The 26,992-nt window shown below is 32.8% G+C and overlaps 1 long non-coding RNA gene across 1 annotated transcript; it reads left to right on the top strand.

Annotated features, from left to right (window-relative positions):
- The first annotated feature begins 14,683 nt into the window (after positions 1–14,683).
- Positions 14,684–23,481, top strand: LOC123920081. Its single transcript, XR_006813416.1, has 4 exons — positions 14,684–15,270; positions 20,726–20,929; positions 21,479–21,552; positions 22,634–23,481. It is a non-coding gene; the product is annotated as an uncharacterized LOC123920081 (long non-coding RNA).
- The last annotated feature ends 3,511 nt before the right edge of the window (positions 23,482–26,992 follow it).

The following is a 26,992-nucleotide window of genomic DNA, read 5'->3' as shown; positions in this document are numbered from 1 at the left end:
AGTCTTGAATTGTCTTGATGTGCAAGCTAGGTTTTCAGACACACAACTTGTAAGAATTGCGGTCAGCCCTAGATTGTTTTAAAAATAAAACAATATTTGATTTAATACAAAAATATATCACGTTATATTTTTGTTCTAAATAAAACATATAAACCGCCTTTCAGAAACTTGAGGAACAAGGCGCGGTTTGGCTTGGCCCATAAGCTTGATCATATAAACAAAACAAATCTTGCTAGAGATATGATATAAAAATTCCTGCGCGATACAGACCAGACAATGTTGTACTCACATGCTACAACATCTTGTCCAGCATCTGGCTAGAGTTGACTTTTGCAAAATATAGCCAATCACAAAAACCCAACAAACCTAATCAATAAAAGACCTGAATTCTTCGCTTTTCTTCAAAGTTGCGCGAGCCGCAGCACACCCTATGCGACACATGCATCATTGTTGGGTATATTCCAAAAAAAAAAATCATTATTGGTCTGAAACACTCTGAGCTATGCATCCAAATCTTCAACTTCTTGCAAACTCAACTACAACAATACCTAAGTGACTCAATTTGACTCAAAACTACTTATAAAAGTCACTAAAATGACTCTAAAAACATCATACGATTGGGTATTGATCTAGATATTGAATGACTACTAACCATTCCTTTTGGTATTTGAATTGATGATAATTAGTCAACCACATAGTTAGGATAGACATATTCCTTTTGGTAGTTAAACTATATAAATTAAATAGTTAAATAATTAGACTAATGATATTTTAAAGTCTCAATAAAGATATGTCAATAAAATAAGTCATTTCATTTTACATTATTTTTTTATAAACATGGAAGGGCTGAATTTAAAAACTAAAAATGTAAAGGGAACAAAGTTCGAAGGAAAAATTTTAGAAACAATTTTGGTATATTTGGAATAACTAACAATATATTTAATCATAAATAAATTATTAGATACTATATAAATTTTATTGTAGTATTCAAAGTTTAAACTCAGGAATTTTTACTTCTTCATATGTAAAGTGTAGCTATCTAACTACTTTTAAAATAAAGAAAGAAAAATGTTAACTAGTACTTTCGGGGTGCTAGTTAAGAAATTAAATACTATATACAAGACTTGAAACTTTGTTTATTTTTATTTTTTAAAAACATATTTAGTCCGAAGTAAAATTTATTTATTTTGAGTTTTTTTTGGTTACCATAATATTGGATGAAATTTTCACCGCCATTAGCGATGAATAATCTTCGTTTGGGAACCTGTGTGGCACACAAGGTGAATTCTTCCCTCCTAATCGAATTTTCTCTAAACACATGAGATAAGAATCAAACCCCAGATCACATGGGCTTAAGAGGACCAAGACTCTTATCACTTAGTTCAGTTCATTGTTGATTACTTAATTATTTTGCGTTTTTTAACTAATGTGTGTGTGTTTTTTTTTTTGGCTTTTGTCCCAAAACCAAGTTAGCATGACAAAAAAATTTATCCATGAAATCAATGCATTGAAAGAAAAAAAAAAAAAAAAACTCCATCAAATCAATGCCTTTAGTATATCTTTGTATTGCGTGCCTCGTTAATTTACTCAAGCAGTGACAACACTTTTATTATTTTTTTACAATATTATCGAGAGAGGATTCTCTCCGGGGTAAATTTCATTGGAGGAGGAGCAGTTTAATCCAGACCTTATGGTTTTTTTTTTTTATTTGAATGAACAATTGTCAGCAAAAAAGTTATATTGAAGGTTGAAATTTAACGGAACATAAATTTAATTGAAAAGGATCTCTTCTTATAATTTGGAACAAGCAAAAATAATTTTTTTTCCTTATAAATTAGTAAGGAGGGACTATTATTTTTTGGGTCATGCTAACTAGTGTCTCTGAAAAAACTAGTTAAGAATATAAAAAGAAGAAAAATAAACGTGGTGACTTTATTGTTAAATTGAAATTAAAATGTATGAATATAATTATTTGTTTTAATAATTTTTTTTTATGTCTTCTAAGAAATTAAGTAATCAGTAAAAAATGTTTATTCTTTTTAATTATCATCATAAATATATGTTAATATTCACAGATACCTAAAAATCCACGAATTATCCGATTAATAGATACTTGCACGGATACAGATATCATATTTACATTCCTAATTAATAATCTTTTTAGTTGGAAGAAAAGAAAATGAAAAGAAAGAAAAACATGAAAATTAATGAATGAACTTAAAGTAAGTTTAATTTCCTTCTTCAATGTTCATATTTTTCATTTTTCACATCTTTCTTTCCAAAAGGACATTAAATATAATTTGCAGAGATCACAATTCACAATTACAATCCCCATAAAGGCTCACTATAGGAGTTGTTTTGTGTGCCTTATTAATAATTTGCATTGATCGATCACAATTCAAAGTCACAATCCCCCATATTCATTTATAGAGATGCCAATGCCATAACTTGTGAATATGAGCCAGAGGCATCCGATGCATTTTAAAGAGCGACTACTCTTTGGCTATGTGTTATTAATTGTGAAGCACGGACATCTCTATGCGTGTTGCGGTGTCCGATACTCGTACGAAATATGTTGGATAGGTTAGAGCATCCACAATAGAGCTCCCCATTTTTTGGTACTTAATCGGGCCCCATGTATACACATCACTCTTTTATAATTTCTTAATAGTAGTACCTAATAAGTACTCAATCCCTCCAACCCAACAATTCTTAAAAAGTTTTAAATAGGTCCCACCAATAACACATCTAACCAATAACTCTACATCATTATAAATGGGCCCCACAAAAAATGATATAGGTACCAAGTCTTATTTTAGAACTAGTACCTATTAGGTACTATTTTGATTTTGCTCCAATGGGAGTACCTATTAGGTACTAGTACTTAAAAAAAATAAGAACCAGCATTGAAGATGGTCTTAGATTGAAGTCTAAAAAAAATTAATTTTTTCTTAACTTTGACATTCCTTTGATCTGTATCCGACACCTGTAAGAGACTCACACGACACGTGTCAGACAAGTGTCCCAAAAAAAATGTTTTTTCTTTACGTATACTCTCTTTACGTAGATATCAAACATATTTACAAGAGTTAAAAATGCGTTGAAACAACAATATTGATCAATGAGAGATTGAAGACATTGCATTTTGATTACAATAATTTTAGTTTTTTTGATAGTAGATGAATAAATAAAGGTAAAATATTATTATATCTTGTTTTAAATTTTTTTTTTTAAGAAATAACTTGCTCAACTTAGATTTATATGTATTTTGATTTTCAATTTATATCTTTTATAAATATGTAACGGTTTCGGTGTTCTATATTTTTTATATTAACGGTGTTGTTGTGTCCGTCCTAGTATCATGTCGCGATGTCCGTGTTGAAGTCCGTGCTATAAAGGTTATTAAGGCTCTGGTCTCTAAAATAGCGAATACAATAAGTTAGTTAGTAGATGATTGTATAATTAACTGTTTAGTTAGTTGACATTTTTAATTAAGGACAATGCTAAATAGTGCTACAAAGTATTGTTTAAGGAACTCCCTCCGTTCTAAATTATAAGGAAAAAAAATCACACTTATTAAAAAAAAGTAAAACATGATAATTTGAAATATGTTTTTGTCGATTTTTCTTGGAATAAGTTGAATAGGAAGATATAAAAACACTTTTTATTGGTTGTTGTTTATTGAGAAAATGAGAGAGAAAAAAAATTAAATACAATCATTTTTTTTTAATCTGCATTTAATTTTATAAGTATAAGGAAAAAACATTCTTAAAAATGGTTTTTTCCTTATAATTTGGGATGGAGGCAGTAAATATAGTAATATTACATTGACCAATGTCTCGAGGGCACCGATTAACACGATCCATTAATTAATAATAAATGTATATCAAGTTTATATTTAGAATAATAATTTCAATTTATTAATGTAATATATTTTTTATATATTATTATTAAAAAAAATGTTAACATGTGCCCTTATTACACATATTAAGGAGTTCATTATAAAAATTGGTACTTGGTTAATCAATTTTTTAACATTAAATTTCTTTATTTTGATAACTTATCATGTGCCATAAGGCTAAATGTTAACATGACCCTTTATTTTAAGGATTTAATTGATATGCACCGACGGTGTAAAATAATTTTACACTGTCAACCAATACCAACCATGTTTTCCGCCACATCACCCCACTTCACACCACTTTCTTGACATGACATGACAAAATGATGGTTATTTATTGGACGATGGTGTAAAAGTATTTTACACCGTCGGTGCATATCAATTAAACTCTTATTTTAATGTAATATATATTAATTTAACGTAAAATTGTAAATACACACTAGCCAACTTATGATACACGTGAAGAAAGACTTCTCTAGCAATGCGAAATTTAGGTACATAGAATAATATAATAAGTCAATTATTAATTTATAACAAAATTTATATCAATCATCTAAAATGACATAATAATAAACATATTAATAAAATGGCTTCTCGGCGATTAAATAAATAAAATGGCTTAATTGCATATTCGGTCTTTTTAGTTTAGTTTATGTTTTAAGTTGATCACTTATGTTTAAAATGTTTCAAATTGATACCTTATATTTTAAACGTTTTAAGTCGGTCTCTCACATTTGAATTAGTTAATATCTATTCAATCATCTTTATTGTACTAACTAATTCAAACATTAGAAACTTTTGTGTTTTGAAGCAAAATATTAGAAACTTGACGGACCAACTTAAAACATTTAAAATATAAGAGATCAACGTTTAAAACATAATATACCAATTTAAAATTTAAAATAAACATCAAAAACCAAATATGCAATTAAGTCTAATAAAATATTATGTATATTAATTTTGTAATGAAAATATAATACAAACTAAGATAAACTTAACTATGTTGGCTCAAAATAAGATAAAATCTTAATTACAATTATATATTCATCCCAAATAAATCTATTTCCTAATATCCAAATTAAAGCAAAAATATTGATACGAAGAAGAAGGGTAAAAGTGGATTTTTGGTAAAATAATAAAGGTAAATAAAAGGAAATTGATAAGCTATAAATTCAAACTACTTGAAATACTATTATCTAATAAATAAGTTATAAGCGCGTGATGAATGAATATTATCAAACATTTTTTTTCTTTAAATTGTTTACCATAAAATTAATTAAGAGTGTGTTTGGTAAGTCCAATAAATTAGCTTATAGTTTATTGGACTAGCTTATAAGCTTGCTTTATAAAAGAGGACGTGTTTAGTAACAAACTTATCTAATTAGTTTATAGTTTTTTTTTGAGATGCTATTTTAAGTAGCGTCTGAGCTTATAACTTATATCTTTTTCACATTTTATTCCATATTTACCCTTATTATTTTCATTTATTATTTTTTTAAAATTATAATAACTACCAACTAACCTGCGTCAAAAAAAAAAATAAATAACTACCAACTAACCATGTACTTTTATATCATTTTATACTTACAACAGCTAAGTTTGCCAAACATTTTAATTTTATTCTATTAACTTTTCAGCTATAAGCTAACAACTATTAGATATAAGCAAGCTTTTAAGCTATAACTTAGCTTTTCAGCTAGCAATGTATTATTTATTAATGCATTGAAAGAGAAAAAAACAAAGTAACTCCATTAAATCAATGCCTTTAGTATATGGTGCCATCTGAGGCCGTCTAATGACACACTGTTACATGGTGATATGGCCAAATATATGGTGTATTTTTTTTTTTATAATCCCAATTATATGTGTATAACTAAGGTAAATTTCACCAAACACATTTATTTTAATCATTGAGTTAATTAATTATATCATTTGATCAAATAAAATATGATGAAATTTATGGATTAATTGGTCATAAACTAAAAAGTTTATGGTGCAAAATTAAAAGAGATTAATCTCAAAAATTTCTAATTTTCCTAGAATTCTTCACCATCATAGTTGTGTTCAGCCTCTCATCTCCAAATCCAAATTTATTCGTCTATCAACAAAAAAAAATCCAAATTTATTCAACTTCATCACCAACCCCACCAAAACCGTTATCCGTTTCTTCCACTTAACTCCTCGTAACCAAAAATCTCACTAATGTGAACAAGAAATTTTTTCATGTTTTTCAATCGGGAAATCGTTCATTGTTTCCTAATATCAATAAAATTGCCTAATTTCTGTCCAAGTTTATTTGTTCTATAATTTTCCTCGTAGCATAAAATTCCAGACCTAAAGGGAAACCAACTCAACAAAGCATTCCCTAATTTTGAAGATGAGATGAAGAAGAAATCTAGATTTGAGATGAGATGATGATCGTAGATGAAAAAATCTGGGAAAATTAGGGATTCTTGGGATTAATCTCTTTTAATTTATTTATTATTTTATTAATCAAAATAAATTTTAATAATATGATTTATTGAAATAAAATAAATAATAATGTCACGTGTACTTGTAGTGTCCATGTGTCATCTGTCACATCATGAAAATTGACTCAAAATGAAGTGGGGGACCGAAAGTACAAAAAATCTAAATTAGGGGGACTCAAAAGTTGATTTTAGAAATAGGGGAACCAAAACTTCAAAAAATTCAAAATAGGGGGATCAATACTGCATTTAAGCCAAAAAAGAAAAAACCTTAAAAGTCAAACAAAACAAATGCGCCGAAAACCATCCCCCACCCATCCTACACTAACTCCATCTGAACCAAAACGGCAACCCTTAAGCCAATAAGCAACCACTCACATTCTGATATCAAACCAAAACCTTCTAAAAAAGAACCATCATATCTGACATCGACACAAGAAGCAACCACGACAAGACAAGGAACTAGTGGAACAATTGTTAACACTATTTGAATAGATGGTTGTCACCTATGCAAATGACTCTTGGGCTTATCGCTTCGATAATGGTGGTATGTACAATAATAAATCTCATATATATATATATATATATAATTTATCAAATTTTTTTCCTCATCCTTTCCTTGGTCGGGTTCATGCGGAGGTATTGAAAAAGGTGAAGGAAAGTTGGGCCCTGACTGCAGTCTGGCAGGTGGACTAGTCTATCGTTGAGTAATAATTCACACTCTTGGTTTACAATTAGTTCTTATCCACAAGAATCATGCCAAAGCTACTAGTTTCGGTTAGAAATTTATATAAATAAATTACTTTGCATTCGCTTTGTTTGTTTGAAAAGGTTTTGATTTAATAAAATAAATAACAATAAAATAAAAGATAAATTTAGATGAGAAGAGTAGGTTAAGTGCTTTCGAATCTCTCCCCTATTCCTGCTTGATAACTGACGTGATATCGCTTACTATTCTTTTATTATCTGGCAGATTAGTTTCTAAGCGGTAAGTTCTACTCTTGCATCCCTTACCCTATTGCAAATTAAAGACGCTATTGTCAACCGCTAGTAAGAGAACCCTTGTTTGTCACGTTTAACCCTTTAACAAGTTCTCAACGTTAACTTAACTTGATTGAATAACTGTAAATATGCAGAATTTAACAATGGTGTAACTTTTAATATAATCCTAATAACCCTAACCTCATGTACTTGTACTACCATTCCTAAATCCGACTAGTTATATTATCTTTATAGTTCAGGATTAGTCACGTTGTCACGATATCAACTAATTAGTTCATTCAATAATATGACCGTTATTATGAATAAAGTGCGTTATAACATGATAATAAGAGATAATAACTGAATAGTAATTGACATAAACTTAATAGAAACCAAATTACATAATATCAATCATTCATAAGAGAGTTCATCTACTCGACCTAACCTAAAGGTATTTAGCTATTTATAGACATATTAAAACACATAGTCAAAATATGCATAAAGAATAACCTTAATGCATGCATTGATGAGGATCGCTTTGTCTCCCTATGATGGGGGAGTGTCTGATTCAGTTGACAACACCTTGCTTCTCTTCCCTTGCTCCTTAGATTTCTCCTAACTCTTGGTATTGCTGAGCTTTTCTGAATATGAATAATTGTGAAGAGAATGACTCTATTTATAGTTTTCTTAGCAGACTCGGGCTTTCAATCGTGCCCCATCATGTCCCATCGTGCCACGATGGCTTCACAAATTTGTCATCGTGGTGCGATGTGCCTCATCGTAGCACGATATGATCAGATTCGTTTTCTTAATTCTGAATATTTCTTTTAAAATAAAAACAAACCTATCGTGTCGCGATGACTCTCACCAGGCACCATCGAATTCCAACGAGGTCGAGTTTAGTGCAAATGAGAATCATTCAACAAGGGCTCTCGACGTCTTGCACTTATTGTGTGGATTTTTTGGAAACGGAAAATCATATTTTTGTGTCATGTCCAATTGCGCGAGAAGTTTGGAATAGAGTCTAAAGGTGGTTTGACTTTTTCATTGTATTGTCGAACACTATATATTTTCTTTATTTGAGAGTTTCCTTTTGTACCTTTACGCAAAGGAAAGTTTGGTCGCAAGGGAGTTTTGATGGTATGATATGCGGTGATTTGGACATTATGGAAGACCAGGAATGAAAGGATTTTTTCCAATGTAACGGTGGGGATTGAAGACATTGTGCAAAAGATAAAATATGTTTCATGGAAGTGGGTGTTGGCCAAGAAGCAAAATTCTCATTGTCTACTATATGAATGGAGGGTAGATCATTTGTATTGTATAGGAAGATAGTCATACAGGTGGATTACTTTAGTGCTTTGGAGTTTTGTACTTAAAGTCTATATTTTTTTTTGGGTATTTGGCTTTAGTGGCGGTTTTTAACCGACGCAAAAAAGTGTTAGGAAAAATTTAAACAAATCAATTAGCGGAGGTTCCAAGCCGCCGCAAAGTATAGGCGGGAAATTTTTTTTCAAATTGTGGAATTTGAGGCGGTTTCAAGGGCGCCACAACTTTTAGGCAGCAATTTTTTTGTTAAATTAAAAACAGGCGTCCCACATATTAGGCGGAAAAAAAATTTCAAAAAAAAAATTTTGCGGCCGCTAAATTTTAGGCACCACTTTTTTATTTTGAAGTTCGAAAAAAAAAAACCGCCGCAAAGTCACCAGTAATGTTTTGACTATTTTTTTTTTTTTTAAAAAAGGTTTAAATGCAGTATTACTCTTCATGTTTTGAAAAATGCGGAATTTTACCCTCCTTATTTTAAAATACGGAATTTTACCCCCCCTATTTTATAATTTGTTGAATTTTGCCCCCCACCAAAATTTTGCACAAAATCTGCTTCTAAGCCTCGAGTTCAAAGATTCGCATAGAACTCAATTTTGATCTATAATTCACAAAACTGATACCGAAACGACCATAATCGAGTTAGCTTTCTACAAAATCATACCCCACTAAATTTGAAGTTACAGAGAAAAATTAATTACCATTTTAGGGAGAGTAAAACCGCATTCAATATTATTCTTGTTATGTTATCATGTGTAAACTTTGAAGTTAAGTTTATTAGGAGACAAGTGAATTCGGTTGCTCACAATTTAGCTAGGGCGGCCAATTCCTGGACTAGTTTCCATAGATTTGAGATTATTCCTTCATGTATTGAACTTTTGATAATTAATGAAATGCAGTAAGTTTGTTTGGTTCAAAAAAAAAAAAAAAAAAAACCGCATTCAATAATGTTTTGACTCTATTTTTTTTTTTAAAAAAAATAAAAATTCAAAGTACGATTTCTCTACATATTTTTTCTCATTTCCCCATATATATATATATATATATGGGGAAATGAGAGGAAATATGTAGAGAAATGGAGGTATATATATATATATATATGGGGTTTTCTAACTTAGACCCTAGTTAGGTCTAAGTTAGCAAGGTGCACCTTTTGAGTTGGACAAAAATACCCATTTTTTTTTTTTGAAACAATAGAGCAACTGGGGCATGTATGTAATTTGCATCATAAAAATACCCTTTTTTTTTTTTTAAACAATAGAACAACTATTACATTTTTTAAATTTCTTCCAAATTTCGACCTCATTTTACGTCCGAATCGAACGCCGATTTCAAAAACTAATACCGGAAACCTTTGTAAAATTGAAAAACGATCAAAATCCATATAAGGAACGTCGAGTTTCGTTGAGTATTGAGGGAGATCGAACCGGGTAAAAAACCGGGTCGCACGACCCGTTTCTGCATAAAACGGGTGGGAGGGACGATGAACAGTGCGCGTCGCCCACGCCCACTCTCACCGGCGGCGCGTGGGGGCGCGTGCGGCCTCAGGGAGGCTCTATTTTTTTTTATTTTTTCATAATAAAATAGTAGATAATATTCTGGAAATTTTGGTATATTGTATGAAATTTTTGGAGACCCGAAACTATTTTTAGTTAATTAAATGAATAAAAAGGTAATTAAAAATATTATAATTCCATAAAAAATTTCCAAAATTTTATGTAAAGTACTATGAATTATTTAGAACCCTCTTGTGTACCTCACTCTCCCTAGTTCAAGTCATGAAATTATTTTCACAAATTCCGCTGATTATTTAAAACCATTTAACAAATAATAATAATAATTTCATAGATTTGTACTCTGAAACCAATTGTTTTTTTATTTGTTTCTAATAAAATATTAGATAATATTCTGGAACTTTTGGTATATTTTATGAAATTTTTTGAGACCTGAAACTATTTTTCGTTAATTAAATGAGATAAAACGGTAATTAAAAACTATTGTTTGCTTCTGAAATCATTTAGCTGGAAGAATGGTTTCAGAGAGTTATACTGTGAAACCATTCTAGCAGTAAAATGGTTTCAGAAGCAAATAATTAAAAATCAACTCCCTGAAACCATTCTATCAGTGAAATGGTTTCAAAGTACAACGCTCTGAAACCATTGTACCAGCTAAATGGTTTCAGAATGGTTTCAGAAGCAAACAATTAAGAAATTACTCACTGAAACCATTCTACCAGTAAAATGGTTTCAGGGAGTTATACTGTGAAACCATTCTACCAGCTAAATGGTTTCACAGTATTATATAAAGATAATTAAAGGTAGTGAAAAATTGAGTTTTTTTTTTGTGTCCAAATCAAACGAACCAAGTCTCTATTTGTAGACAAAAAAAAATTATGAATTTTGGTATAAAAATAAAAAAATAAAAAATTAATTTACAACGAAATAATTGAGTTTAAAGTATTAAATGAAAAAAAAAACACGCCAACCACCCAGCAGTTGACACGTGTCCTGCTTTTTTAAAATGAAATTTTCTCTCTCCAGGCGCAGATCTAGTGTGGTGCACGCGCTGGCTTATCATGGAGATCGATGATCTGAACTGTCTGATTGATCCGACAGCCATGATGAGATCTTCTCTTGGCCGTCTGATGGAAATCAACGGTCTGTAACGGTGGTCCTGCGGTAGACGCGAGACACTGGATCAGCGCCAATATGTTTTTTTTTTTTTTAAAAAAAAAGAAAGGGTATTTTTGTTCAACTCAAAAGGTGCACCTTGCTAATTTAGACCCAACTGGGTCTAAATTAGCAGCCCCATATATATATATATATATATATATATATATATATATATATATATATATATATATATATATATATATATATATATATATAAAATTGAAGATATGATGAGATAAAATGTAGTGGAAAAATAGAGGTATATATATATATATATAGGGGTTTTCTAACTTAGACCCTAGTTAGGTCTAAGTTAGCAAGGTGCACCTTTTGAGTTGGACCAAAATACCCATTCTTTTAATTTTTGAAAGAATAGAGCAACAGGGGCATTTCTGTAATTTTACATAAAAAAAAAATAACATCACGCGCCCCACCTTCTTAAACAATTAATAGACGTGGATCCAGTGTCGCGCGCGTACGGAAGGACCATGGTTACAGACCGTTGATTTCAATCAGACAGCCAAGATGTGATCTCATTAAGACTGTCTGATCAATCAGACAGCCCAGATCATCCTGATCTATCAGATCATCCTGTCTGCGCCACACTAGATTATAAGCTGGAGAGAGAAAATTTTGCTTTTGAAAAAGGCAGCCACGTGTCAGCATATGAATGGGTCTGCGTGATTTTTTTCATTTTATACTTTAAACTCGATTATTTCGTCGTAAATTAATTTTTTATTTTTTATTTTTTATACCAAAATTCATAATTTTTTTTTCTCTACAAATAGAGACTTGGTTCGTTTGATTTGGACACCGAAAAAAAAACGCAATTTTTCACTACTTTAAACTCGATTATTTCGTCGTAAATTAATTTTTTATTTTTTATTTTTTATACCAAAATTCATAATTTTTTTTTTTCCTACAAATAGAGACTTGGTTCGTTTGATTTGGACACCGAAATCCTTCTGAAACCATTTATATGGTAGAATGGTTTCAGAGAGTTGTAATCTGAAACCATTTTGCTGGTAGAATGGTTTCAGTAAGTTGATTATTAGTTATTTGCTTCTGAAACCATTTAGCTTGTAGAATGGTTGCACATAGTTGTATTCTGAAACCATTTTACTGGTAGAATGGTTTCAGTGAGTAATTTATTAATTGTGTTTGCTTCTGAAACCATTTATCTGGTAGAATGGTTTCAGAGAGTTGTAATCTGAAACCATTTTGCTGGTAGAATGGTTTCAGTAAGTTGATTATTAGTTATTTGCTTCTGAAACCATTTAGCTTGTAGAATGGTTGCACATAGTTGTATTCTGAAACCATTTTACTGGTAGAATGGTTTCAGTGAGTAATTTATTAATTGTGTTTGCTTCTGAAACCATTTATCTGGTAGAATGGTTTCAGAGAGTTGTAATCTGAAACCATTTTGCTGGTAGAATGGTTTCAGTAAGTTGATTATTAGTTATTTGCTTCTGAAACCATTTAGCTTGTAAAATGATTGCACATAGTTGTATTCTGAAACCATTTTACTGGTAGAATGGTTTCAGTGAGTAATTTATTAATTGTGTTTGCTTCTGAAACCATTTATCTGGTACAATGGTTTCAGAGAGTTGTAATCTGAAACCATTTATCTGGTAGAATGGTTTCAGAGAGTTGTAATCTGAAACCATTTTGCTGGTAGAATGGTTTCAGTAAGTTGATTATTAGTTATTTGATGAGATTAAGGTAGTGAAAAATTGGGTTTTTTTTTTTGTGTCCAAATCAAACGAACCAAGTCTCTATTTGTAGAGGAAAAAAAATTATGAATTTTGGTATAAAAAATAAAAAATAAAAAATTAATTTACGACGAAATAATCGAGTTTAAAGTAGTGAAAAATTGCTTTTTTTTTTCGGTGTCCAAATCAAACGAACCAAGTCTCTATTTGTAGAGAAAAAAAAATTATGAATTTTGGTATAAAAATTAAAAAATAAAAAATTAATTTACGACGAAATAATCGTGTTTAAAGTATAAAATGAAAAAAAATTAACGCAGCCAATCATATGCTGACACGTGGCCTGCCTTTTAAAAAGGCTTTCTCTCTCCGCGTCATCCTCTCCACCACGTGCGCCTGTCGGCGCGTGTGCTGCACGCGCGCGTTTTTTGTCAAATGAGAAGCTGCCACGTGTCTGGGGGGGGAAAAAGAAGTGGGGGGCCCGTGTAAAATTGCAGAAAATTACAGAAATGCCCCTGTTGCTCTATTCTTCCAAAAAATTAAAAAATGGGTATTTTTGTCCAACTCAAAAGGTGCACCTTGCTAATTTAGACCCAACTGGGTCTAAATTAGCAGCCCCCATATATATATATATATATATATATACCTCTATTTTTCCACTACATTTTATCTCATCATATCTTCAATTTTACTTCTTTCTATATTCATTCTCTCTATAATTGTTTTAATTCTCTATCCTTTCTATCAATAATTTCTCTATGATATATGATTCCAAAAAAAAAAAAAAATTATGTAAACAATTTTCGTTAAAGTTCTGCCGCAAATTTGTGGCAATTTTTGGCCGCCGCTACGGTTTCCAAAAGCTTATTATCTGGCGGACTAAAAAGAAGATAGAAAGCAATAAATTAATTTGTTGTTAATTTTTTTATTTTTTATATAAAGGGGGCTAAACATGATAAAGAGAAACTACAACGCTACTAGAATATATGTTTTAGGAATTTGAACATGTGGATTGTAATTATGTTGTATACTTGTTATTGTTCAATTTAAATACATTGCGAACTTATGATTTTTTTTATTTTTGTTTTCACCACCAGCTTAATTTGGTTCGGGGTCGGTTCTGACATCAAGTAGTTTCAGCTTCCTTCCGATCGCAGTCTTGGGAGATTGTACCGCGGCCCTCCCTACTAAGTTCAGCGCCAATGACCAATAAACCAACTAACGATTTATTTTATTCTTATTAATCTTTCAAAAAATATGTTAGAACTAAATTGATATTAAGTGAATTTTAATCTCCAACTACCATAGCTGGTGGTCTGATCCGTTTCTTTGTTTGGACCTTGTATGATTTGTTTATTGTTTGTACTTGATTCATTGTAAACATTTGTAGTCGATCTTGGCACACCTTATGCTGAGGAAACCGTTTTTTAATATATATCTCATTTTAGTTTGTTGAATCTGAAAATATTAAGTGGATAAATTAAAAGTAAGTTGTTACAAGATTCAAATTTAATCAATAATTAAGTTCTTAAATATAGAAATTAGATATTAACAATTTAATACAAAATCTATTTGACAATTGGAAATAAAGTCTAGAATTTAGTTACATTAATAATAAATCCACATCCACATTTAGAAAACCCTAAGCCTAAATCCAGTATACCAAATGTTTTTAAAAAAAAACAGCACTTACCAGATCCCTAATTCCAGAAAATCGCACCACCAAATAAACCCTATACACAAATTTCGTGAAGCTCTTGCAATTTCGAAGAAGTTTCCAAACGAAAAACGAAAAACGTGAAACCCTAAAACCACAGTCCACACACGAAAAACAACCAATTTCTTGCAATTTTGTACTTACCACAGTCCACAAACGAAGCTCTTGCAATTTTGAAAATGGTGTTATTGGTGCTGTTGGGGTTATGGTGGTGGACTGGTGGATTTGATTCCTGAATAAGTCTGCCAAGGCGTCGTGGATATGGAACCCAGGTGAATGTATGCTAAGATGATTGTTGCTGCCCCTGTTCGGTTTTCTAATTTCTGTATACTCTCTGGTCATGTACTGTTTATTTTCTAATTTTGCTGGTGCAGAGAGGACGAAAGTTCTAGTTGGTTCTGGTAGTCACATTGGCGAAAAGCTCGAAGAGGATGCCTCTAGTGGGTTGGCCGTTGACGGACGTCGGCGAAAACTCTGCTACATTGTCCAGGTGCAGGTACGGTACCTACGTTGCCTAGGTGTAGATGCTAGTACCGGCATGAAATACAACAACTTTAGTAAAAAATAAAAATTGATCTAATAATATTTTTAGTACTTCTTGTGTCATTGTTTAGGGGTTTGCATTCACAATGCTGAGTTTCAAAGACGTACATGATGAGCTAGTATAGAAAAATTGGGAAAATATGTGGATATATAGATAACTTTTCCTTTTATTTATTTTTGATAACGAGTAAATGTGATTTTTATGTTTACTTGTGATTAAATTTGACCTACTCCATTATCAAAGGAAAAAAAACTGACCTACAATTAGGCTTGGTATTTGTTTTCATTGAGTTTGACTTAACTTAATGTATGTTTGAGGTAGTAAGGTTGAATTGAATTAGTTTGTTTAGTACTAGCCATCATGGTGCTTTAACCTTTTTTTGACAAGAGCCATTTTCAAAAATCCAATTGGATCCTATAAAAAATGACCTATTGGGAAATTACTATCGCCTAAAATGTCTTTCATTCCACGGCAGTCAAAGCATGCAAATAACCGCATGCCAAATCAACAACACCCCTTGGTGGATAAGCATTCTAAGTGGGAGGAATATGTTCTAGGGTTTATGGTGAATTTGTTGTAGGATGCAATTGAAAAGTCAATATTGAATTTCATTTTCTTCTGCTGGAAAGGGAGACAATTTGAAAAGTGGATGTGAGACGAGGGAATTTCGAAAGTGAAGGTGATAAGGGTAAAAACAAAGTTGCAATTTGTTTTTAAAGTGTTGCAAGAAAAAAAAGTGGGTTTTTGCAAGTAAAAAAAAAAACATAGGTTTATGAATTTGAATTATAAAGCCCATTAGCGACCAAGTTTTCTATCGCTAAAATTGATCTCCAATTCAGTCTCTAAAAAAGATGTGAGTGATATAGCGACACAATAAATTTTTGTTAAAATAATTTTCATGTGAAGGAGGCGAGAGAGAGAGAACCTTTAACGCCAAATAAAAACTTTAAAACTATCTGTATTTGGTGTACTTTTCTTCCAAACTTGAACACATTTTAAGATTCGAAAGGTACAAGATTGAAATCGCATTTAGAACCAAGTATAGGAGCACAATACGACCAACCAAACTAACAAACTTATTTCCCCACATACCCAATTTTTTTCGATGTGAATCTTACATCGGCTCCCAAGTAGACATGCATACTCCGGGGATTCTCCCCCACCAGTATAGAACTAGATATCAAAAAGAAATCGAACCTACTATACAATTGAGAAAAATAGATGTCAGCTTCATTAGCTCTGGAGCCACATTTACCCACCTCCCTTCCTTAAACAACTCTTTGAGAGATTCACCCGACACCCAAAACGATCTAAAATCTTCAAAGGATAGCCTTCTTCAAGGTCCAAATATTTTCTACAGAAGCTTTTACTGACTCACAAAGTATCGTCAACATACTTTAGATGAGAAATAATCACATTTTGACGACTAGCCTCAAAACCTTGAAGAGATTAAGATCCAGCGCTCTCTTGATCAGTCCCCTTAAACCTTCCGCAATTAGTAAGAACAAAAAATGCATAAGCTTTACAAAGTAACCCTTAAATCACACTTAAAATGCGTTTATAAATTTAAATTAATAATCATCTAACTAAACATAACACCATAGTTGCATTTCATCAAAATTCATAACACCAAAGCCACTAGATTTTGCCTAGTGGTGAGGGGTTTGGGTAATATGTTATAGATCCTGGGCCATATCCCTACTCTAGTTCAAGGACTAAGTGATTTGCATATGTACCTTTAGCACCTAAGTGAGTGCTAATATAAACCTTATAGATTCAATAGCATCGGAGTCGAGAGCAACACATATTCCAACAAAATCATAAAATCGTACACGATAATATGATTATAATCCCAATTTTGACTACCATGTTTCCTAACACTTCAAAATTCTAATAGATAATCAACAAGATTAGAGACATATTCTCAAAGAGTCTATGAAAGCTCTCTTTTTCTCAACAATGTAACCCTACTATTACGATGTAGGGTGGACTTATTAAGTGGAGTTTATTTGACAGCTCTAAGGGTAGTAGTGAGAGGGCAAACACCGTTTGCCTGGGAAAAACTCGCTAATGTCGACGGGTACAAACGATATAGGGTGCTTTTCAATAGACTCTTGATATTATATTAACACAGATAAAATATGAAAATATTGATAGACATGGAGGTTTTATTCTACATGCAAGAAAACAAATCACCATGCAATTTATGTTTAAAAAAAAATTCACTATACAATTTATGATGTTAAAATCAATTTCGGTTGTCACCACATCCGTCGTCCTCTCGGGCGTTCCCTCAACCCACTGGTTTTAAATCTAGTCTCGGTGTTTGGTTTCGGTGCACAATACCTAGATTTTATTTTAGGCAACTTATCTTCCCACCGGTTATAAATTTGACGGCGTCTCTTTTTCCGCATATGGATCATATATGTGCTTATTTCTCTTTCCACTGCCGATCAATCCGGTGGTGACTCTTTTTTCACATATGGATTATATTAATGGTGGCTAATGTGTTTTTTTATAACAAATCTAAAAAATAATAAGTTATAGCTTGAGGGGAGAGTGTTAAAATCAAATAGAAATCAAATGTTACCATTTACTAATTGTCATATCAATTATGTTTGATTGGCATTAATTGTGATTGATTTTTTTTTCTTTTTAAGTAGTTCAGTGACTATAATTTCACCTTTTTAAGGTGAATAAGTGGAAGTGTTGGGAAAATTTGCCTTGAATTCCCTGCAATAACATGCAATGTTCCTGCCAACTGATCACCTATGCTCACTGGAAAAATTGTGATCGATTCTATTTCTATTATAAATACAATGTGTACTCTATCTAGACATTCAACTATTCACACAAATTTACAATTACTATATAGGATATTAATTTAATTACAATTGAATATTCTAGAAATATGCTAGGGGATAAGTTATTCTTTTAATTTTTTAATCAAGTAATGTAGTGTTTAGACTCACACACCTTAAATGTTGATTAGTGGGATACTCTGGATTTGAACCCCAACCCTTGCATGTAAATGTCTATATAGCTACCAAATGTTGAGATAGATTTATGATACGAGAAAATAAATTATCCCTATATATACAAAACAAATTATCGATTTAACTATGTAATTGTTGGTATTTCAAGTGTGAGTTGAGTCCCACATCGGATGAAACAGTGAATGTTGAATGGTTTATGTCAAATTTTATATTAGGCCTAACTCATCCCTACAAAACCGGCTTGTAAGGTGAGGGTTGCCTCTAGTATATAAACACTACATAGGCCATATCTCTTAGCAATGTGGGACTAAATCCACCCCTTCACACCCAACACAATGAAGGTGTTGGAGGCTGCAATGAAGGCAACCCAAATGCCGCAATTAGGCGGATGGGGGCGGACCGCAATGAAGGCGGAATATCCAACACACCCCCTCACGCTCAGGCCCAATGGGCCTGAAGCGTGGACGATGCGGGAAGCCCAACAATAGATCTAGGATAGGCTCTGATACCATGTCAAATTTTATATTGGGCCTAACTCATCCTCACAAAACCGGCTTATAAGGTGAGGGCTGCCACTTGCTTATAAACACTACACAGGCCATATCTCTTAGCAATGTGGGACTAAATCCACCCCTTCACACCCAACACAATGAAGGTGTTGGAGGCTGCAATGAAGGCAACTCAAATGCCGCAATTAGGCAGATGGGGGCGGACCGCAATGAAGGCGGAATATCCAACACACCCCCTCACGCTCAGGTCCAATGGGCCTGAAGCGTGGACGATGCGGGAAGCCCAACAATAGATCTAGGATAGGCTCTGATACCATGTCAAATTTTATATTAGGCCTAACTCATCCCTACAAAACCGGCTTGTAAGGTGAGGGTTGCCTCTAGTATATAAACACTACATAGGCCATATCTCTTAGCAATGTGGGACTAAATCCAGGCCATATTTCTCTTAGCAATGTGGGACTAAATCCACCCCTTCACACCCAACACAATGAAGGTGTTGGAGGCTGCAATGAAGGCAACCCAAACGCCGCAATTAGGCGGATGGGGGCGGACCGCAATGAAGGCGGAATATCCAACACACCCCCTCACGCTCAGGCCCAATGGGCCTGAAGCGTGGACGATGCGGGAAGCCCAACAATAGATCTAGGATAGGCTCTGATACCATGTCAAATTTTATATTGGGCCTAACTCATCCTCACAAAACCGGCTTATAAGGTGAGGGCTGCCACTTGCTTATAAACACTACACAGGCCATATCTCTTAGCAATGTGGGACTAAATCCACCCCTTCACACCCAACACAATGAAGGTGTTGGAGGCTGCAATTAAGGCAACTCAAATGCCGCAATTAGGCAGATGGGGGCGGACCGCAATGAAGGCGGAATATCCAACACACCCCCTCACGCTCAGGTCCAATGGGCCTGAAGCGTGGACGATGCGGGAAGCCCAACAATAGATCTAGGATAGGCTCTGATACCATCTCAGATTTTATATTGGGCCTAACTCATCCCTACAAAACCGGCTTGTAAGGTGAGGGTTGCCAAAGCTATATAAACGCTACACAGGCCATATCTCTTTGCAATGTGGGACTAAATCCACCCCTTCACACCCAACACAATGAAGGTGTTGGAGGCTGCAATGAAGGCAACCCAAACGCCGCAATTAGGCGGATGGGGGCGGACCGCAATGAAGGCGGAATATCCAACACACCCCCTCACGCTCAGGCCCAATGGGCCTGAAGCGTGGACGATGCGGGAAGCCCAACAATAGATCTAGGATAGGCTCTGATACCATGTCAAATTTTATATTGGGCCTAACTCATCCTCACAAAACCGGCTTATAAGGTGAGGGCTGCCACTTGCTTATAAACACTACACAGGCCATATCTCTTAGCAATGTGGGACTAAATCCACCCCTTCACACCCAACACAATGAAGGTGTTGGAGGCTGCAATGAAGGCAACTCAAATGCCGCAATTAGGCAGATGGGGGCGGACCGCAATGAAGGCGGAATATCCAACAGTTTATAAGTGAGAGACCCATAAACCTAACACCTTAAGATTTTGGGTTAGAGTGTGGTGTCAAATTCACTTGTACAGTTGTTCAAGACCCGATGTGATGATCCCCGAACCCCCTCATGACCCAACAGTAATTGGACTCAAACGGTTAATGAACTCTCATTATAGGATAATTTTTCTTAGAATGCCGAGTTTTTTTTTTTAGAACGCCGAGTTTGGTTTCTATATATAAGAAACAATTCTTGGTTAAACTTTACTTACAGCTCAACCAAACTCTTGATTACTAGGACCACTTCTCCTTATATGACTTGTTGTATTCTTGCGCTAATATGCTTAATTTAATTGATTTCCTTTTTTCACCGTCTGCCATTAATCTCCCATCAGATTCACAAGAAATGAAATTTATTGGTAGAAGGAGAGGTGCTTGTTGAGTTGATGCATTATATAAAGCTAGCTGTGAAGAAGAGCTAACAGCAAACAGAACCGCAAACAGCAACAAAGACAGGTTCTACCTTTCCAAACAAACTTCCTCTACTAAACGAATAAGCTACCCTAGATATTGATCCTATCGATCCTTTAACATGATTGGTATGATATCGATCCTATCGTCTTTTAGATCAGAGCAAGAACTTTCTTTACATTGGTGAATTTATTTCTTCTAATTTGATTTCCCATGTTGGAAGCTTCAATTGTTCATATTTTTCCTTGGCCTCAATGCTAATTTCTCCACCAAAACATTATTTTCTTAATTTGCATGCAGGACATTCTAAATGAATTTTTAGTAGATTCAGGCATCAATGGTTTAATGCTTTCCCCTGTCAATTCTGTTTTAAACACAGAACATCACAACCTGCTAACAAAGAAAAACCTCCTTTAGAATTCAGAACACAAAAACACAAAACCAATGTTTTTCATTTTTTTCTGGTTATGTATGTGGATTTGAGTTTTGAAACAATTGATGGAACTGTTGGCAAATTAAGAATGATGCTATCATAGTTTTAACATAATTAATATGATATCAATCCTAAAATTTGTATTTTATTTTTTGTACCATACTAACTTATAATTGCTGGAAGGTATCCTAAAATTTGTATTTTCTTAGTTTTGTTCATTCTAATTTTTGATTGCTTTATTCAGAATGTTAAAAGCAAGAGGGAGTTGGACTACCAAATTTGATCCTGCTGATTTTAATGGACAAATGATACTCCAAGGTAAATATCTAACGATCCCTTACCAAATCCCTTACGAAATGATTTTAATATATAATATAACCGCGTGAACGTGAACATAACATTAAGTTACGAATGTCACTCCCGAATATCTCCGGTAGTCAATCTATTTCAATCAGCTGGCCGGTGGGAGCGAGAAGTTTGGGATATGTTTGGTGTTTCTTCCATCAATCATCCGGATCTACGCCGTAAGGATCTTGACAAAATTTTCATGTAAGTATGTGGAGTCCAGATGAGATCTGGTGATCCCGTGTCAAAAGGCCTTGGCTTTTCGTCGACAATTCTTCGTTCCTTTTCGTGTGAATTCCCCAGTGGCGAATTCAACACTTTGGCGGACTGTGCTCCACCCTAGTGAACTCATGTGGTTCCGACGTGCCCCGAGGGTAGAGGTGAATCCATTCGCGGCCAGTAGGACCAACACCATTCAAAGGTGGGTGGCCTGCCTAGAACAGTCATGTTTGACTGGGATTTCTTTTCCTTCTTTGGGCTCGGGTCGATAGTTGTCGTGGTAGTAATGTCCCGAAGCTCGCCCAGTCGTTAGTACAATAGTAGTCTCAAGTCTTTCCATTATCACTAGTTGATACCCTGCCTGTTGGGGTAAACTAAACTATGGACAAGCTAGCTGGGCGGGCCTCTAGTAGTTCGCACCCACCTGGGGTTTGAGGCTAGTGGAGCAAGCATGAGTAATAAAAGGAAAAATCCAAAATGAGTGGAAAGAAATTAAAATCAAAGCCACCACCGCCGAATAGAACCGATGACTTCAAGAGTAACTCTTTAATCATAAATGAAATTTACGTGAGGTTTCCCACTCCCTCATTCATCCCATGCTGTAAGATAGAACACAAAAAAAAAATAAGGTTTCGTTTCGTCCTTTGAAATCAGATTGCATAGAGTGCGTCTATACTTTTTTTCTGTCAAAAAAAATAATGAATCAATTCTTTGTGTTTCAGTTGTCTTTAGTAGCAAATTTTATGTTTCGACTTTCTTTAGTAGAACCAGATTGCAAATAGTTGTCACATGAACTTGATGTTTCCTGATGATATTTTTTATTCTATGGATGTAGCAAACGCTTTCAATGGATACGCAGGGCGATCAAATGCAGCATCAATAATATCTAGTGCTATATATATTTGTGCTGGAAGTAATTTAGAAAATTATCCATATTGCAAAGTATGTACGAGTATGACCCAAGATAGAACAATTTTGTTAGGATATAAGGGAGATGTTCTTAGCAATCAATTCAGCCGCCAAAAACTTGTTTGCAGCTTCCGTGGGATGAAAACCATCGCAGAAATATAGGTGCAAGATAGATTGGTTTAGCAACATTAACTGCAATAGGTTGCTTGCCTAGGATCTTCCATTTCTATGGATTTGGTGATAGCAACAAATGTGTAGGTCAAGGATAACCAATTTTAGGCTATGTTGCATTTTTTGCAAGTTGACAGATGTTGAGTTGAGCTTTGGATTAAAATAAATAGCAACATTGTTTATTTTGCCTACACATTTGTCGTTATCATCAAATCCATAGAAATGGATGATCCTAGGCAAGCAACCTATTGGAGTTAATGTTGCTACACCAATCTATCTTGCGCCTATATTTCCGCGACGGTTTTCATACCACCGAAGCTGAAAACAAGTTTTTGGTGGCTGAATTGATTGCTAAGGACATCTCCCTTATAACCTAACAAAACACTTCTATCTTGAGTCATACTCGTACATACTTTGCAATATGTAACGTTTTCTGATCCATAGATAGATTACTTGTCAGGTATTTGTAATAAATTGATGAGACAAATTATATGTAACGTTTTCATATTCTTCTGTTATGTTCTATCTAAAATAGGCAAGTTGCATAGTTGAATCATTTGTCATTTGTCAGGTGTTTCTAATAAATTGTATGTAACATTTTCATACTATTCTGTTGTGTTCTATTTTTTTTCTTCTTCCTGAATGTCACCGAGAGTGAAGCTATGTTGAGAAGGCACTTCTCGAGCTTGTTTTAGCTGTGAGCAGAAAAGCTTCAACGCTGCTAAACTGTAATCCATCGCACTCTTTCCTTTCTGCAATTGTAATGTAACACATTGTTATGTTAGGTTATAGGATACAGTGAATTCACTAATATACTAATTACTAACTGCGGTGCAGTCGGCCACATCTAAACCGTCCGATCAAGATCGGACGGTTCAAATATACTATGCCTATTGAGTATAAGTTTTTTTCATATTTCATTTACAAGCCGTTTGTTATAGTTTTTCTCAGAAAAAGTTATTTTTTTTATAAAATTAATCACTTTTAAAAATATTGTATTTGTTTATTATAGATTGATTTTTTTTAAAAAAAATAAAATTTAAAAATAATCAGAAAACATCTAAAAATAAGAAGCTGCTAAGAGTAGTTTATTAAATATATAATCTTTCGATTTTTTTTATAAGGAACACTTTGAAAAAATTACGCAAACCAATAAAAACCTTGTAAATAGTTATTTTCATTTAATACTCTTTTAGATTTAAGCTTATTCCATGAATACTCTTATTTAATTACTATTAATTCAACTAATTTACATATTTTTAATATTCTCTTTCATAATAAATAAGAGCATAAGTAAAATCAAACATTTAAAACATTTGAAAATTGATCAAAATTTCTTATAAAAATGACAAATTTTTTTCTCCTCAAAATGTTTCTTAAAAAAATGACCGGATGAAGTATTTTTCTTAAAGGAAAGATAATTGAGAGTTAAAAGGTGAATGTAATTAAACCCTATAAAATATACACTAAAATTTCAAAAAATTAAAACATTGTTGTGTTAAGGTTGGATTGATGAAGTGGGATCAACAAAGAATGATATAAAGTTGTTGATTGATGATTTTGGAATTCCGGACCCTTTTTTGTTCGTATGAGGCTATGAGCCACACTTTTGAAGAAAAACACTGTTTATGCGTTTTTTTAGTGTGGGTTTCTGTGATTTATTCATAAAGCAACATTTAGGAACCTTCTTTCTAAACCGGCCTTGTTCGAATCCTAGGATACAAAATGCAATTAAAATTTGGAACGCATGATACAAATGGGTATACAATGTCTCTAGATCCAAATTACTAAGGTATTTTGAACTTTTTGGGGGACTGTAAGAAATATACGGGGTTTAAATAGTAACTTTCATAGTTTTTTTTACACTTGGCCCAAACAAATATTTGTTTCATTACTGGCCCAAAAGAGATTTTGTATTGTTTGAAATATATATTTAAGTTTTATATTTGTAATTTTAATAAATAATTAAATATTTATAAAAGGTTGTGGATTTGGACAACCTGAGAAATATTTAACTCAATTTATGCATACTCTTCACATTTTTTTAATTCAATTTATGCATACTTTTCACATTTTTTTAATGAGTATTTGAATCCATATTTTTAATATTATAAGAATATATTTCACAAATGTGTTAAAAAAAAAAAGAATATACCGTATTTCTCAAATATTCATATTTATTTCAAGCATGTTAAAAAAATGCACACAAAATTTCTATGATGTACTTCCTTTGTTCTTTTTTAAGTGTCACTTTTGATCATAATTTTTTTTAATATATAAAGCCAAATGTTAGCAAATAAGATATTTTCAATTTGTATCGACGAATATTATTAAAATATTCAGATTTTTTTATAATAGATAATTAAAGATATTAGTGATTAAAGTTGTACATTGATATATGTTTAGTGATAAAAAATGACACCTACAAAGAAATAAATGGAGTAATAAACTCAATTATAAAAAATAATTCAAAATTTCTCATAATAAACATGATATCTGGTAAATCATAACAATCAATTTCTTCCTTGAAGATAAGGGAACATATATTCTTTTTAAGCAAAAAAAGTAGCAGCTATGGTGCTACTACCAAAATAATAAGATATTACTTACAAAAAAGAGAAGGGGGCCAAAGCATAACCTTCTTAAAAGATGTAAATCTAAAACTTCCTAAACCAAGTCTATTTCTTGAAAACTCTCAACTATGCATAAAAGAATATCATTTCAAAAGGTGAAATTTTATTATATACAAACCAAATACAAACCTACCAGAGGATACCTGCGATGATGAGGTTCCCATGATCTCACTCATATTGCGGATCAGAGAAAGAAAGTGGTGATGAGTTTCACGTGCTCTAACTAAATTGTAAATAAATAAAAAATTATATTAGCTAAATAAAAAAAAACTATATTAATTAGCTAAGTTATTTGTACTTTAATTCCATTTCTCAAAGATATGACTTGAAAAAGATGAAGATGTAGAAATACTTGTCAAGAATTTTAAAAATTTCTTGAAAAGAGAAAAAAGAAAGAAACTTGATCAAAGAAAAAAATTTAATGGCAAATCCACAACAAGAAAAAATTTCACATGTTTTGAATGTGGAAAACAAGATCATATGAAATCAGATTGTCAAACTCTATCAAAGAAAGAAAGAATTCAAACCAAAGAAGGCCTACATTGCATGGGATGACAATGAGATTAGTTCATCATCCGACTCGGAGAGCGAAGAATATACAAATCTTGTATTGATGACATCACATCATTCAAGCGATGAAGAACATGAGGTTAGTGATTCTGAAATTGATAATAGACCTTCATATGATGAATTACAAAGTGCCTTAATTAAATGAATTATATGAAGCATTTTTGAAACTTTTTAGAAAATGTTCAAATCAAAAGAAAACTATTTTAAAACTAGAAAATATGGCTAATGACGCAAAAGTGGAATTAGAAGAAGTAAAAAATTCTACATGCAATAAATGTCAAGATCATGAGTCTAAAATTGTTGAATTAAATCAAGTGATCAAGAAATATGAAAAAGGGCAAAGTGGTTTAGAAAATGTGTTAAGTAGTCAAAGATTCTCAAATAATAAATGTGGACTTGGGTTCTCCAATTTTGATAAACTAAGTACAAGTCACAATATATACCTTTGTTAAGACTACTTGCAATAAATTCAACAATAAGGAATCAAAGAAAGAGCATATTGTAAATCATCATAAAAGGCCTTATGATAGAAATAATTTTATGTCAATAAAAAGAATCATATTTTTAGACCTACTTGCTTTTATTGTAATACAAAAGGCCATACTCTTAATGCTTGCTATGTAAGGAACATGAGAATGGATTCTCTCCCGTGGAGAGAAAACTGCAGGAAATAATGTGGGGTGATCTCAACCCTTCATTCCTTTTAGGGACAAATCAATGGATAAGAATTAAAACCTTTAAAATAAATGTTGTTTTGCTTTCTTTTCTCTCCCTTTACACACTTGTACTTTGTACTTCATCCTTTCTTCAATCTTTAATAACAACCAACACACTATCTTGTTCGCGTGGTGCCGATTGACATCGTCGTCACAAACTCATTGCTTCCGTAGGTTTATTGGTTGAGATGCCGT

This window comes from Trifolium pratense, linkage group LG4, assembly GCF_020283565.1.
Source record: "Trifolium pratense cultivar HEN17-A07 linkage group LG4, ARS_RC_1.1, whole genome shotgun sequence".
Taxonomy (NCBI): domain Eukaryota; kingdom Viridiplantae; phylum Streptophyta; class Magnoliopsida; order Fabales; family Fabaceae; genus Trifolium; species Trifolium pratense.
Note: the sequence above shows the minus strand (reverse complement) of the source record. Positions and strands in the feature narration are given on the sequence as shown.